This window comes from Ranitomeya variabilis, chromosome 2 (assembly GCF_051348905.1).
Source record: "Ranitomeya variabilis isolate aRanVar5 chromosome 2, aRanVar5.hap1, whole genome shotgun sequence".
In the NCBI taxonomy this organism is placed as follows: domain Eukaryota; kingdom Metazoa; phylum Chordata; class Amphibia; order Anura; family Dendrobatidae; genus Ranitomeya; species Ranitomeya variabilis.
This window is the reverse complement of record NC_135233.1, coordinates 547,110,556-547,123,709: the sequence shown is the minus strand read 5'-3', so window position 1 is coordinate 547,123,709 and position 13,154 is coordinate 547,110,556. Positions and strand designations below refer to the sequence as shown.

At 45.3% G+C, this 13,154-nt stretch overlaps 1 protein-coding gene across 1 annotated transcript in view; it reads right to left on the bottom strand.

Annotated features, from left to right (window-relative positions):
- The window catches only part of OSGIN1 (oxidative stress induced growth inhibitor 1), a 50,856-nt gene extending 40,201 nt beyond the window's left edge, over window positions 1-10,655 (bottom strand). The window contains exon 1 of the mRNA XM_077288174.1: window positions 10,543-10,655. The gene's annotated coding sequence lies outside the window, so the exon portion shown is untranslated. The remainder of the gene's footprint in view (window positions 1-10,542) is intronic.
- Between the last annotated feature and the right edge of the window lie 2,499 nt (window positions 10,656-13,154).

Genomic DNA, 13,154 nt, shown 5'->3' with positions numbered 1-13,154 from the left:
ATACTATATACAGGGGAGATGACATACAGGTATATACTATATACAGGAGATGACATACAGGTGTATACTATATATAAGAGAGATGACAAACATGTATATACTGAGGTGAAAATGAGAGGTGTAAGAAGAAAATGAGAGGTGTGAGATGAAAATGAAGAGGTGTGAGTGCAAAATGAGAGGAGTGAGGGAAAATACTGGAGTGATCGGAAAATGACAGATGTGAAGTCGGAATGACAAGTGTTACTGGGGAATGAGAGGAGTGAGGGGGAATGAGAGGAGTGAGGGGGAAAATAAGAGGAGTGAAGGGGAAAATGAGAGATGTGAGGGGAAAATGAAAGATGTGAGGGGGAAAATGAGAGGCATGATGGGAAAATAAGAGAAGTGAGGTGCTATAACTAACCACAGATACTTACTATGCCCAGGCAACGCCGGGCTCTTCAGCTAGTGTATATATATACAGTGGGGCAAAAAAGTATTTAGTCAGTCAGCAATAGTGCAAGTTCCACCACTTAAAAAGATGAGAGGCGTCTGTAATTTACATCATAGGTAGACCTCAACTATGGGAGACAAACTGAGAAAAAAAAATCCAGAAAATCACATTGTCTGTTTTTTTTATCATTTTATTTGTATATTATGGTGGAAAATAAGTATTTGGTCAGAAACAAAATTTCATCTCAATACTTTGTAATACATCCTTTGTTGGCAATGACAGAGGTCAAACGTTTTCTGTAAGTCTTCACAAGGTTGCCACACACTGTTGTTGGTATGTTGGCCCATTCCTCCATGCAGATCTCCTCTAGAGCAGTGATGTTTTTGGCTTTTCGCTTGGCAACACGGACTTTCAACTCCCTCCAAAGGTTTTCTATAGGGTTGAGATCTGGAGACTGGCTAGGCCACTCCAGGACCTTGAAATGCTTCTTACGAAGCCACTCCTTCGTTGCCCTGGCGGTGTGCTTTGGATCATTGTCATGTTGAAAGACCCAGCCACGTTTCATCTTCAATGCCCTTGCTGATGGAAGGAGGTTTGCACTCAAAATCTCACGATACATGGCCCCATTCATTCTTTCATGTACCCGGATCAGTCGTCCTGGCCCCTTTGCAGAGAAACAGCCCCAAAGCATGATGTTTCCACCACCATGCTTTACAGTAGGTATGGTGTTTGATGGATGCAACTCAGTATTCTTTTTCCTCCAAACACGACAAGTTGTGTTTCTACCAAACAGTTCCAGTTTGGTTTCATCAGACCATAGGACATTCTCCCAAAACTCCTCTGGATCATCCAAATGCTCTCTAGCAAACTTCAGACGGGCCCGGACATGTACTGGCTTAAGCAGTGGGACACGTCTGGCACTGCAGGATCTGAGTCCATGGTGGCGTAGTGTGTTACTTATGGTAGGCCTTGTTACATTGGTCCCAGCTCTCTGCAGTTCATTCACTAGGTCCCCCCGCGTTGTTCTGGGATTTTTGCTCACCGTTCTTGTGATCATTCTGACTCCACGGGGTGGGATTTTGCGTGGAGCCCCAGATCGAGGGAGATTATCAGTGGTCTTGAATGTCTTCCATTTTCTAATTATTGCTCCCACTGTTGATTTCTTCACTCCAAGCTGGTTGGCTATTGCAGATTCAGTCTTCCCAGCCTGGTGCAGGGCTACAATTTTGTTTCTGGTGTCCTTTGACAGCTCTTTGGTCTTCACCATAGTGGAGTTTGGAGTCAGACTGTTTGAGGGTGTCTTTTTATACTGATAACAAGTTTAAACAGGTGCCATTACTACAGGTAATGAGTGGAGGAAAGAGGAGACTCTTAAAGAAGAAGTTACAGGTCTGTGAGAGCCAGAAATCTTGATTGTTTGTTTCTGACCAAATACTTGTTTTCCACCATAATATGCAAATAAAATGATAAAAAAACAGACAATGTGATTTTCTGGATTTTTTTTTCTCAGTTTGTCTCCCATAGTTGAGGTCTACCTATGATGTAAATTACAGACGCCTCTCATCTTTTTAAGTGGTGGAACTTGCACTATTGCTGACTGACTAAATACTTCTTTGCCCCACTATATATATATATATATATATATATATATATATATATATATATATATATATATATAAATTTAATGGCTTTAACAACCTTAGTAACAGTGACTCTGCAGAATCCTTATTGAATTGTATCAGAAAGACACTGCCTAATCTCCGGTGGTCACACCTACCAAGACTATTAAGCAGCCATGTCAGGTAAATAAATGCCTATAAGGCTGGAGTCACACTTGGCGTAAGACAATACGCCACGTATTATACGTCCGTACTACGGCCGTAATACGGAGAAATGTTCCCAAAATATTGATCCGTAGTCAGGGTGTGTCAGCGTATTTTGCGCAGGCTTGCAAAACCGACATCTAATGGATTTATGTGCTCAAATGTTAGGGAAAACATATATACAGTATATATATATACACTCACCGGCCACTTTATTAGGTACACCATGCTAGTAACGGGTTGGACCCCCTTTTGCCTTCAGAACTGCCTCAATTCTTAGTGGCATAGATTCAACAAGGTGCTGGAAGCATTCCTCAGAGATTTTGGTCCATATTGACATGATGGCATCACACAGTTGCCGCAGATTTGTCGGCTGCACATCCCAAAGATGCTCCATACAAGGCAGGATGGATCCATGCTTTCATGTTGTTTACGCCAAATTCTGACCCTACCATCCGAATGTCGCAGCAGAAATCGAGACTCATCAGACCAAGCAACGTTTTTCCAATCTGCTACTGTCCAATTTCGATGAGCTTGTACAAATTGTAGCCTCAGTTTCCTGTTCTTAGCTGAAAGGAGTGATACCCGGTGTGGTCTTCTGCTGCTGTAGCCCATCTGCCTCAAAGTTCGACGCACTGTGCGTTCAGAGATGCTCTTAGGCCTACCTTGGTTGTAACGGGTGGCGATTTGAGTCACTGTTGCCTTTCTATCAGCTCGAACCAGTCTGCCCATTCTCCTCTGACCTCTGGCATCAACAAGGCATTTCCGCCCACAGAACTGCCGCTCACTGAATTTTTTTTCGTTTTCAGACCATTCTCTGTAAACCCTAGAGATGGTTGTGCGTGAAAATCCCAGTAGATCAGCAGTTTCTGAAATACTCAGACCAGCCCTTCTGGCACCAACAACCATGCCACGTTCAAAGGCACTCAAATCACCTTTCTTCCCCATACTGATGCTCGGTTTGAACTGCAGGAGATTGTCTTGACCATGTCTACATGCCTAAATGCACTGAGTTGCCGCCATGTGATTGGCTGATTAGAAATTAAGTGTTAACAAGAAGTTGGACAGGTGTACCTAATAAAGTGGCCAGTGAGTGTATATATATATATATATATATATATATATATATATATATAAAGTCATTGAGACACATATATATATATTCTGTATTTAGATTTCATTCAGCGCGATATCTGTGAACAGCCGGTAATTCAATTGCCGGCTTTTCATTTCTCCTGCACAAACCCGACAGGATATGAGACATGGTTTACACACAGTAAACCATCTCATATCCCCCTTTTTTTTGCATATTCCACACTACTAATGTTAGTAGTGTGTATGTGCAAAATTTCAGCGCTGTAGCTGCTGAAATAAAGGGTTAAATGGCGGAAAAAATTGGCGTGGGCTCCCGCACAATTTTCTCCGCCAGAATGGTAAAGCCAGTGACTGAGGGCAGATATTAATAGCCAGGAGAGGGTCCATGGTTATTGGCCCCCCCGTGGCTAAAAACATCTGCCCCCAGCCACCCCAGAAAAGGCACTTCTGGAAGATGCGCCTATTCTGGCACTTGGCCACTCTCTTCCCACTCCCTGTAGCGGTGGGATATGGGGTAATGAAGGGTTAATGCCACCTTGCTATTGTAAGGTGACATTAAGCCAGATTAATAATGGAGAGGCGTCAATTATGACACCTATCCATTATTAATCCAATTGTTGGAAAGGGTTAAAAAACACACACACACATTATTAAAAAGGATTTTAATGAAATAAACACAGCGGTTGTTGTAATAATTTATTGTTCTCGCAATCCATTTCCAGGCCCTCGCTTGGCAAAATAATAAACGCACAAGATACATACCTTCTGATGTCAGATCACGTCCCACGAAGTATTCCATCTGAAGGGGTTAACTAATATTACAGGCACGAGCTGCGATAAACCACTCGCTCGTGCCTGTAATCCCCGGGTGCTGAAAGGAAAGCTGGATCTGTACTTACATTGAGTCGCGGTGAGGCGCCCTCTGGTGGATGTTCTCATGAACTGCAGCCTGGGAACTTTTTCCCACGCTCCAGGTCATATGAGGACATCCACCAGGGGGCGCATCACCGCGACTGAAGGAAATGTAGGTCAATGACCTACATTTCATTAATTCGCCGGGGGATTACAGACACGAGCACCGCTGCATTTAGCAGGGCTCCTGCCTGTAATATTAGTTAACCCCTTCAGATGGATTACATCGTGGGACGTGATCTGACATCAGAAGGTATGTATATTGTGCGTTTATTATTTTGCCAAGCGAGGGTTTGCAAATGGATTGCGAGAACAATAAATTATTACAACAACCGCTGTGTTTACTTCATTAAAATCCTTTTTAATCATGTGTGTGTGTTTTTTAACCCTTTCCTACAATTGGATTAATAATGGATAGGTGTCATAATTGACGCCTCTCCATTATTAATCTGGCTTAATGTCACCTTACAATAGCAAGGTGGCATTAACCCTTCATTACCCCATATCCCACTGCTACAGGGAGTGGGAAGAGAGTGGCCAAGTGCCAGAATAGGCGCATCTTCCAGATGTGCCTTTTCTGGGGTGGCTGGGGGCAGATGTTTTTAGCCACGGGGGGGGCAATAACCATGGACCCTCTCCTGGCTATTAATATCTGCCCTCAGTCACTGGCTTTACCACTCTGGCGGAGAAAATTGCGCGGGAGCCCACGCCAATTGTTTCCACCATTTAACCCTTTATTTTAGCAGCTACAGTGCACAAATTTTGCACATACACACTACTAACATTAGTAGTGTGGAATATGCAAAAAAAAGGGGGATATGAGATGGTTTACTGTATGTAAACCATGTCTCATATCATGTCGGGTTTGTGAAGGAGAAGGAAAAAGCCGGCAATTGAATTACCGACTTTTCACTAACACCGCTGCGTATTTCTCGCAAGTCACACTGCAGGTCCGTGTGGAATCCGTATTTTTCTCGCCCCCATAGACTTTCATTGGCGTATTATTTGCGCAATACGCTGACAAACGCAGCATGCTGCGATTTTGTACAGCCGTAGAAAGCCGTATAATACTGAACCGTAATATACGGCTAATAGGAGCAGCCCCATTGAGAATAATTGTGCCGTATGTAATGCGAGTTTTACGGACGTAGTTTCTGCGCTCTTACGTCCGTAAAACTCGCATGTGTGACCCCGGCCTTATAGTCTATGAGTATTACTTTATATTATTCTCAGTTACAAAACAGACACAGATGATGTACAAAAAAATGTAATAATGAGAGATGAACTTATGGCATTCACCCCACTGCATAATTAAATTTCCTTTATTTACAAAATAAGTGCATATCACGGGCGACAGTTATATGGTGTCGGATGGGGTAACAGCCGTTTCGCCGTCACTTGGGCTTCATCTGACCAATAGACCAGTGATATGCATTTATACTTGAAATAAATTAAATTTAATACAATCACATTGTAGAAATAGCATACAGTAGAATAAATGCATTAAAGGGGTTGTCCTCTTTCAGAAACCTTTTTTTTTATAAATTGTACAGTTTGTTGTAAAAAAAGAAAATGTGCAGCTGCACCGTTCTCTGTGACTTGGCCGAAGTGGTGATGTCACGTCAGCATTGCTGCAGCGAATCATTGAGTTCCGCTGCTCTGAGCAGACCATGCCTATTAAACGGGCAGCCAGCGCTGCTGAGCTCAGCGATTGGCTGCAGTGAGGTTCATGTAACTGAGACCAGGGCAGTGGCAGAAACCCAGTGATAGACCGGTGTAGGGTGAATACAGCGCATTTTTTTGGAAATTCTTGTAGAACTGTGTTCTGTCAGCTACTGACATTTGCTTCAGTGATGATGAATAAAGAACACCGCAAAATGCACAACAATGTAGAAAAAAGTGTGGGACACGGACTCTGATGATAATGACCATCCGAAGATTAGAGCATGTAGTTGTTCTTCAATTGTCAAAGACATCACAATGAAGCCTATCCCGGCAGAATGCTGTCATTTCACTCCTAACAATAGAAATGCATTGGCTTTGTTGTGTCACATTAAAGGGGCTCTCCATTTAAAATAAGCTGTTATCAATCAGCAGCATAGGAACTAACTTATTGATCAGTGGTGGATGGGGGGCACAACTGCTGTGACCCGCACCGATTGGCAGAATGGGGAACTTTTCTTCTTATCAGATTGAAGCGGCAGTGTGGATGTCTGACGTATGCTCAATTCATTCCCTAAAGGGCTATATAGAACATGAATGCAGTGGAGTACTGCCACGGGCAATGCCACTCAGTTCTAGCAAGGGCAAAAGTTCCCCATTCTGCAGATTGGTGCAGGTCCCAACCGTCGGACCTCCACCGATACGTTATCACCTGCCCACATGATCGGATGGGTGGATAGGTGAAAACTTGTTTTCACCAGAAAACCCCTGTAACTTTTTTCTTGTTTCTGAGTATAAGAAAGGCTACATCTATAATGAATACATCTAGCTACTTAAAGAGGACCCGTCACTATGTCATGTGGCCAGTTTTTGGTCTTATTTAGTTCTTGCTGCTCTCCTGAGTATTCTGTTGTGATTTTTTTTTTTGCCATTTGGATTCAGACATATGGGCCATTTTATTCAGTGCTTATTTTATGGTCTTTACAAGGCGGCATTACTCACCGGATCTTTGGGGGCGTGTCTTTAGGCTGCTCTCATAATTACCTTGTGAAAAACACACAGAGTACTAGAATACTCAGGAGAGCAGAAATAATAAAATTAGAGCAAAAACTGGGCTGTTATGACATGGTGAGAGGTCCTCTGAAAGTAGCTAGTGTCAGTCTGTCTTGGATACAGTTACTGACAGCTCAGCCATCCAATTTAGTATAGGAGCATGCCGAAGGTGTCAGTAGTTTGATTGACAGCTCAGTCATCCAGTTTGGTGCAGGGGCATGCTGAGCTGTCAGTGTGTTGATTGACAGCTGTGCCATCCAATCTGAGACTGAGAGGTGCTGGCTGTCTCCAGGTGTTCATTGTCTGAGGTGATTTTCAGGCTACTTAACTGGGCTGTTACTCCCAGACCTCCGCCAGATGTACATTCACTTACTGCATGGTTTGTCTCCCTGTGCCTTGCGTTCTGTTTGTAGAGTTTTCTTTGCCTGACCTGGACCTCATTCTGACTGTCCGTCTGTTTAACCCCTTCTGCTCTGATCCACTATTCTCCTGGTATTCTGACCTCGGAACATTACCCGCCTAAGCCTTTTCTTCTTCTTTCAATTTATGATGTACCCTCCTGGCTTTTGACCTCTGACTCCTTGACTATCAAGTGTCATGGCTTGGCCTTGAGAAGTGACTCAGCGTCACAGCTAGATATAATAATTACAGATCTAACCATTCTTCAACTAACACATGTGAAAGAGAGTACTGTTAAGTTATTTTCACCAGAAAAGCCCTTTATCACCTGTCCACCTGTTGCATCCTGCGGAGAGAGAATATCTTATTGAATAGTTAGGGTCTGATAACAGAATGGAGAACTTTTTATCCACTTCATTCTCAATGGTGACTGAGATCTTCTGAGTATTCTGGTTTGTTGTTGTTTTTTCATACAGTTCCATATTTGTATTTAATAACATTTTTACAGCCTCAAGGGGGGTCGGTGGTCACTAAATAATAAGCCCTATCTTTGGATTCGCATGGCAGATTTAAAAAAAAAATAAAAAATAGTCATGGGAGCAGCAAGAGTAAAACAAGAGCAAAATGGGGAACGTCTGGCCTTATGACAGGATACTGGAGGGGTTCAGGACAATTTTATTTTATTTTTTTATTTGCATGCTTGCATTTTTTGGCTAAAAATCATTTTTGCAATTATGTTGCAATTAATTTTTGACGCCGTTTGCCTTCTATACTCTCTGTGTGGCACGGTAGATGCAGAATGAGCTAATTGACCATCCATCAGCAAGCTCGTTCTGACGGTTTGTCAGGAGCATTTGTAACTTATCTTTTGCTGAGCTCCTCTCAGCTGATTCATGACTACAGACCACATCAACTTTAAATGTGTAGCAAAACAAAGATCCTGTAAAAGCCAACGGCGCAACATTTTTAATGAATACCAATTGCAAAAATAATTTATAGCCCAAAACAAATGCGTTTAGGTAAAATAAAAAATGCTCCAAAAAGTGGAGAATCTGTCAGAAAGCTTTTTTTTCGATGTAATCTGAAGACAGCAAGAGAAAGAGGCTAAAACACAGATTTCAGGGATGTGTCGCTTGTCAAAGTGTGTGCTGTTGTTTACTAACTGTGAAGGTTTTATCACTAAGAGATTAACATTGGCGGACTAATCCGTCACCCCCATTCTGTGATCAGAAGTTCACTGGCTATGGACTTTGTACTCGGAGAGCCTGGTGTGGGCGGGGTTAACTTTCACAGCTCTGCTTGTATATCTAAAAGCTCTGATTGTATTAGAACGGCTGCACCCAGTAATCTAAGTGATACATCCTTGGATTCAGCTTCTCTTTGCCTACATTACACTGCTTTCAAATGTTCAAATGAGGTAGCAAAAAACTGTTCCCTTTAAGGAACTTAATATATATATATATATATATATATATATATATATATATACAGTATATATATATATATATATATATATATATATATATACTTCTTATAGTTTTCTATTCAGTGCACAACTTGTCAGAGGTGCTGGTGGTATATTAACTGTGTGATATCTCACCACAGGACTGTGCTTCTGTTCACTCTGATTGTGTTATTGCATCTACTTGGTACAATGGTTTGTTACTCAGTGACTATAGATATGATGTGCAGCTTTACAGTGCGTTTTATGGTCTTCTTATATTATCACTGTAATGTGCTCTCACCAGAGCATTCATGGCGCTGAGACAGAATGTGAACATTCCAGACTAGTGAGATGATATTATACACACACATTCCTAATACTGCATTCTACTGTGGCTATTCTTGCCAGCAAGTCTTACCCAAAAGTCTCTTTTTTGACTGCTGGCAAGCTAAATGTTTCTGGTAATGTTAACCGGTCAAAGACAATCTGGTTGTTGGATGTACACTGCTTCATTGCAAGAGCTTTTATAGTGGCTGCCAGGCCATAGCAACCTGTATTTCTCACATTACTCAGGATTTCAGAATTGCTAAAAAATCTAAGAGTGAAAATGGCAATCACCATTATATCATTCAAAGGTCACTGTCATGTCAGTAAAAATCTGCTCAGTTGATGTTCATTGCAATGACAAATACAAAATACTTCACTTATCCAACACAGGGATGGACATACAACAGTTACAACCTGTGCGGCCGCAGAGTTCAGAGGGCACTTTCCACTTCCAACGTAGGTGGAATTGTGCATTATGACGAGCTACTAGACTGCAAAGTGTCCATATATTGTGCTTGCACAAGGGCCCTTTACTGTCCTAGTCCACTAGTGATCCAACATGACTTTTTCACCCCCAAAATCACTCACGATGTCTCCCTTCTGTCTGCCTGTTGTGAAGTGTAATCCATCTCTAGCAGCAGAGAAGCAGAGTCTGGTTATGAACAGTAAACTTGTCTTTCTTTGATCCTGCTTTCATCTGTCAAACTGCAAAATTATATAGCAGAGAGGCAAACTTATTCAGGATAATAGCAAACATAAAATATGCTGTCAAGTAGGATAAAGTAAATTCCTGCACCTATAGTGCTGGCAGAATGTTGATGAAGAACAGAGCAGGAGAATCTGGACAGTTTCCTGACACAATATACAAGTGTGTGCACCAAAAGTACCTTTCAATTGTTGCAGAGGCCAATTTTAAAGTACAATGATCGATTTTTTTATAAAGTGCAATCTCCGCATGTACTCTATGATGCAGCATTTGCAGGTGGGACGTCGTGTTTTGCTATTCCACAATTACAGTCATCAAGCATTGTTATTGTCTACAATTATTGCATACAATGAATTGAATAGCTTATCCGTATCGCGAATATTGCAGAAATATACGCTTGTGTGGTCTGTATATATTACAGTCTTACCAGTTTTTTTCACATTTTGGACAACTATAACTCCTACCATGCATTGGCGGCCAGAACATGCTGGGAACAGTAGTCTTAGTGATAACTGGTCTGTATGGACATTAATGCAGGTGCAGAGCCAACCTCAGCACCTGAGAACCACACTTCACCATAGAATGTCCAGCACTCATTGATTTCTTCAGCATTTACATGCAGTTCCATTGCAGAACCCTGTAAGAACTCCATAAATAAGGAATATTGTGCTCAGTTCCATCAGTTGCTTACCTGTTGCAGAATCCTGCAGTCAGGTGGTCACAGTCCTATATAGGGCAGTGCTCAGGTCTATCCATGTGCAGCAGAGCGCTCTCCCTGCTCTATATAGAGGGAGCAGGTAGCTGTTGTAGGAGGTGGAGCAGGACTTGGAGGAGGTCTTGCACATTTCATGGGATAAGCATGAGTCAGCATGGCTCATGTTACTGAGCTTATGAATGGGCTCAGCCTCAGTGACATAACAGCATGACAGTGATGAGGCTGGCAGATAAAGCGAGCATGTGGGCTGACAAGCCCGACCCAATGAGGAAAGAACATTCTGGAAATGAGCAGGCTGTGGTGGGAAATCAGGACCTTCTCGCAGTAGGGTTCACGTCATTTTCCTTTTCGCATGTCGTGCAAAGCCGTTTTGTAGGAGGAAGTTCTGCACAAATAGCAGATGCAGCAGAGCCGGCTTGGTCATGCGACACAGTTGTTATGTAATCACCCTATTTTTACATAGGACTGCTGGTAAATGCCTTATATTTTCAGAAGCGTATCGCAAAGCACGAACAAAATGTGGGACCAAAGAATAAAAAGAAAAACGTAGCTCTGTAAAAGGACGCGAGATACAGATGCAAATGTGTCACTAAATGGAGCGTGGACTGTGAGATGCAGATCTTATACTGTAAATGTGGACTTCGTAGGGTTAAACCAAACTAGTCTTTGACCAATTGACAGAATCTCAGCTCAGTGTTAGTGTCCATTTTTTTTATACATTTACGTTATGTTATTTACAAGCATTAAAAAAATAAATAAATATATATATATATATATATATATATATATATATATATATATATATATATATATCTATAATATAACGCTGGGAGCGTCTCTCTGTCCGAAGCCTTTATAGACTGCGCAAGCGCAAGCGCCGGCGCAGTCTGGACCCCACAGAGTGACGCTCCCAGGAGATCGCGGTATGCGTAAGCGCTGAACGCACACCGCGATCTCCAACGGAGAAGCAGGGATGTGCCAGGAGGGTGAGTATATGCTATATTTACCTGTCCCCGTTCCAGTGATGCGCGCTGCTCCATCCTCCGCCTGCGACTGTTCAGTCAGAGGGCGGCGAGCATTAACGCGTCATCGCGCCCTCTGAACTGAACGGTTCAGAGGGCGCGATGACGCGCTTAATGCGCGCCGCCCTCTGACTGAACAGTCACAGGCAGAGGACCCGGAAGATGGAGCGGAGCGCAGCAGTGGAACGGGGGACAGGTAAATATAGCAAGTGCCGGGGGCCTGAGCTAGCGGCAACTCCGGCACCTGACCCCCCCCCCAGCGCGCCGGTGTCCCCGCCTGCTCAGGCCGCCAGCACTCGGCGCCCAGCACAGCCGGCCGCACTCACCACCGCCCAGCACAGCCGCCCGCACTCACCACCGCCACGCACAGCCGCCCGCACTCACCACCGCCACGCACAGCCGCCCGCACTCACCACCGCCACGCACAGCTGCCCACACTCACCACCGCCACGCACAGCCGCCCACACTCACCACCGCCACGCACAGCCACCCGCACTCACCACCGCAACGCACAGTCGCCCGCACTCACCACCGCCACGCACAGCCGCCCGCACTCACCACAGCCACGCACAGCCGCCCGCACTCAGCACCACCAAGCACAGTACCACCACGCACAGCCGCCCGCACTCAGCACCGCCAAGCACAGCACCGCCACGCACAGCCGCCCGCACTCAGCATGGCCACGCACAGCCGCCCGCACTCAGCACCGCCACGCACAGCCGCCCGCACTCAGCACGGCCACGCACAGCCGCCTGCACTCAGCACCGCCATGCACAGCCAACCGCACTCACCACTGCCACGCACAGCCGCCCGCACTCACCACCACCACGCACAGCCGCCCGCACTCGCCACCGCCACGCACAGCCGCCCGCACTCACCACCGCCACGCACATCCACCCGCACTCACCACCGCCACGCACAGCCGCCCGCACTCACCACCACCACGCTCAGCCGCCGCACTCACCACAGCCACACACAGCCGCCCGCACTCGGCACCGCCAAGCACAGCACCGCCACGCACAGCCGCCCGCACTCAGCACCGCCAAGCACAGCACCGCCACGCACAGCTGCCCGCACTCAGCACCGCCACGCACAGCCGCCTGCACTCACCACCGCCACGCACAGCCGCCCGCACTCACCACAGCCGCCCGCACTCGGCACTGCCAAGCACAGCACCGCCACGCACAGCCGCCTGCACTCAGCACCGCCAAGCACAGCACTGCCACGCACAGCCGCCCGCACGCAGCACAGCCGCCCGCACTCAGCACAGCCGCCCGCACTCAGCACAGCCGCCCGCACTCAGCGCGCAGGATGGGAGCACATGACAGGATGGGGATGCAGGATGAAGCAGCACATGACAGGATGGGGGCGCAGGATGGAGCAGCACATGACAGGATGGGGATGCAGGATGGAGCAGCACACGACAGGATGGGCACCATATACCAATATAAATGCTCGCCACCCGGGCGTAGAATGGGTTCAATAGCTAGTCTATAATATAACGCTGGGAGCGTCACTCTGTCCGAAGCCTTTATAGACTGCGCAAGCACCGGCGCAGTCTGGACC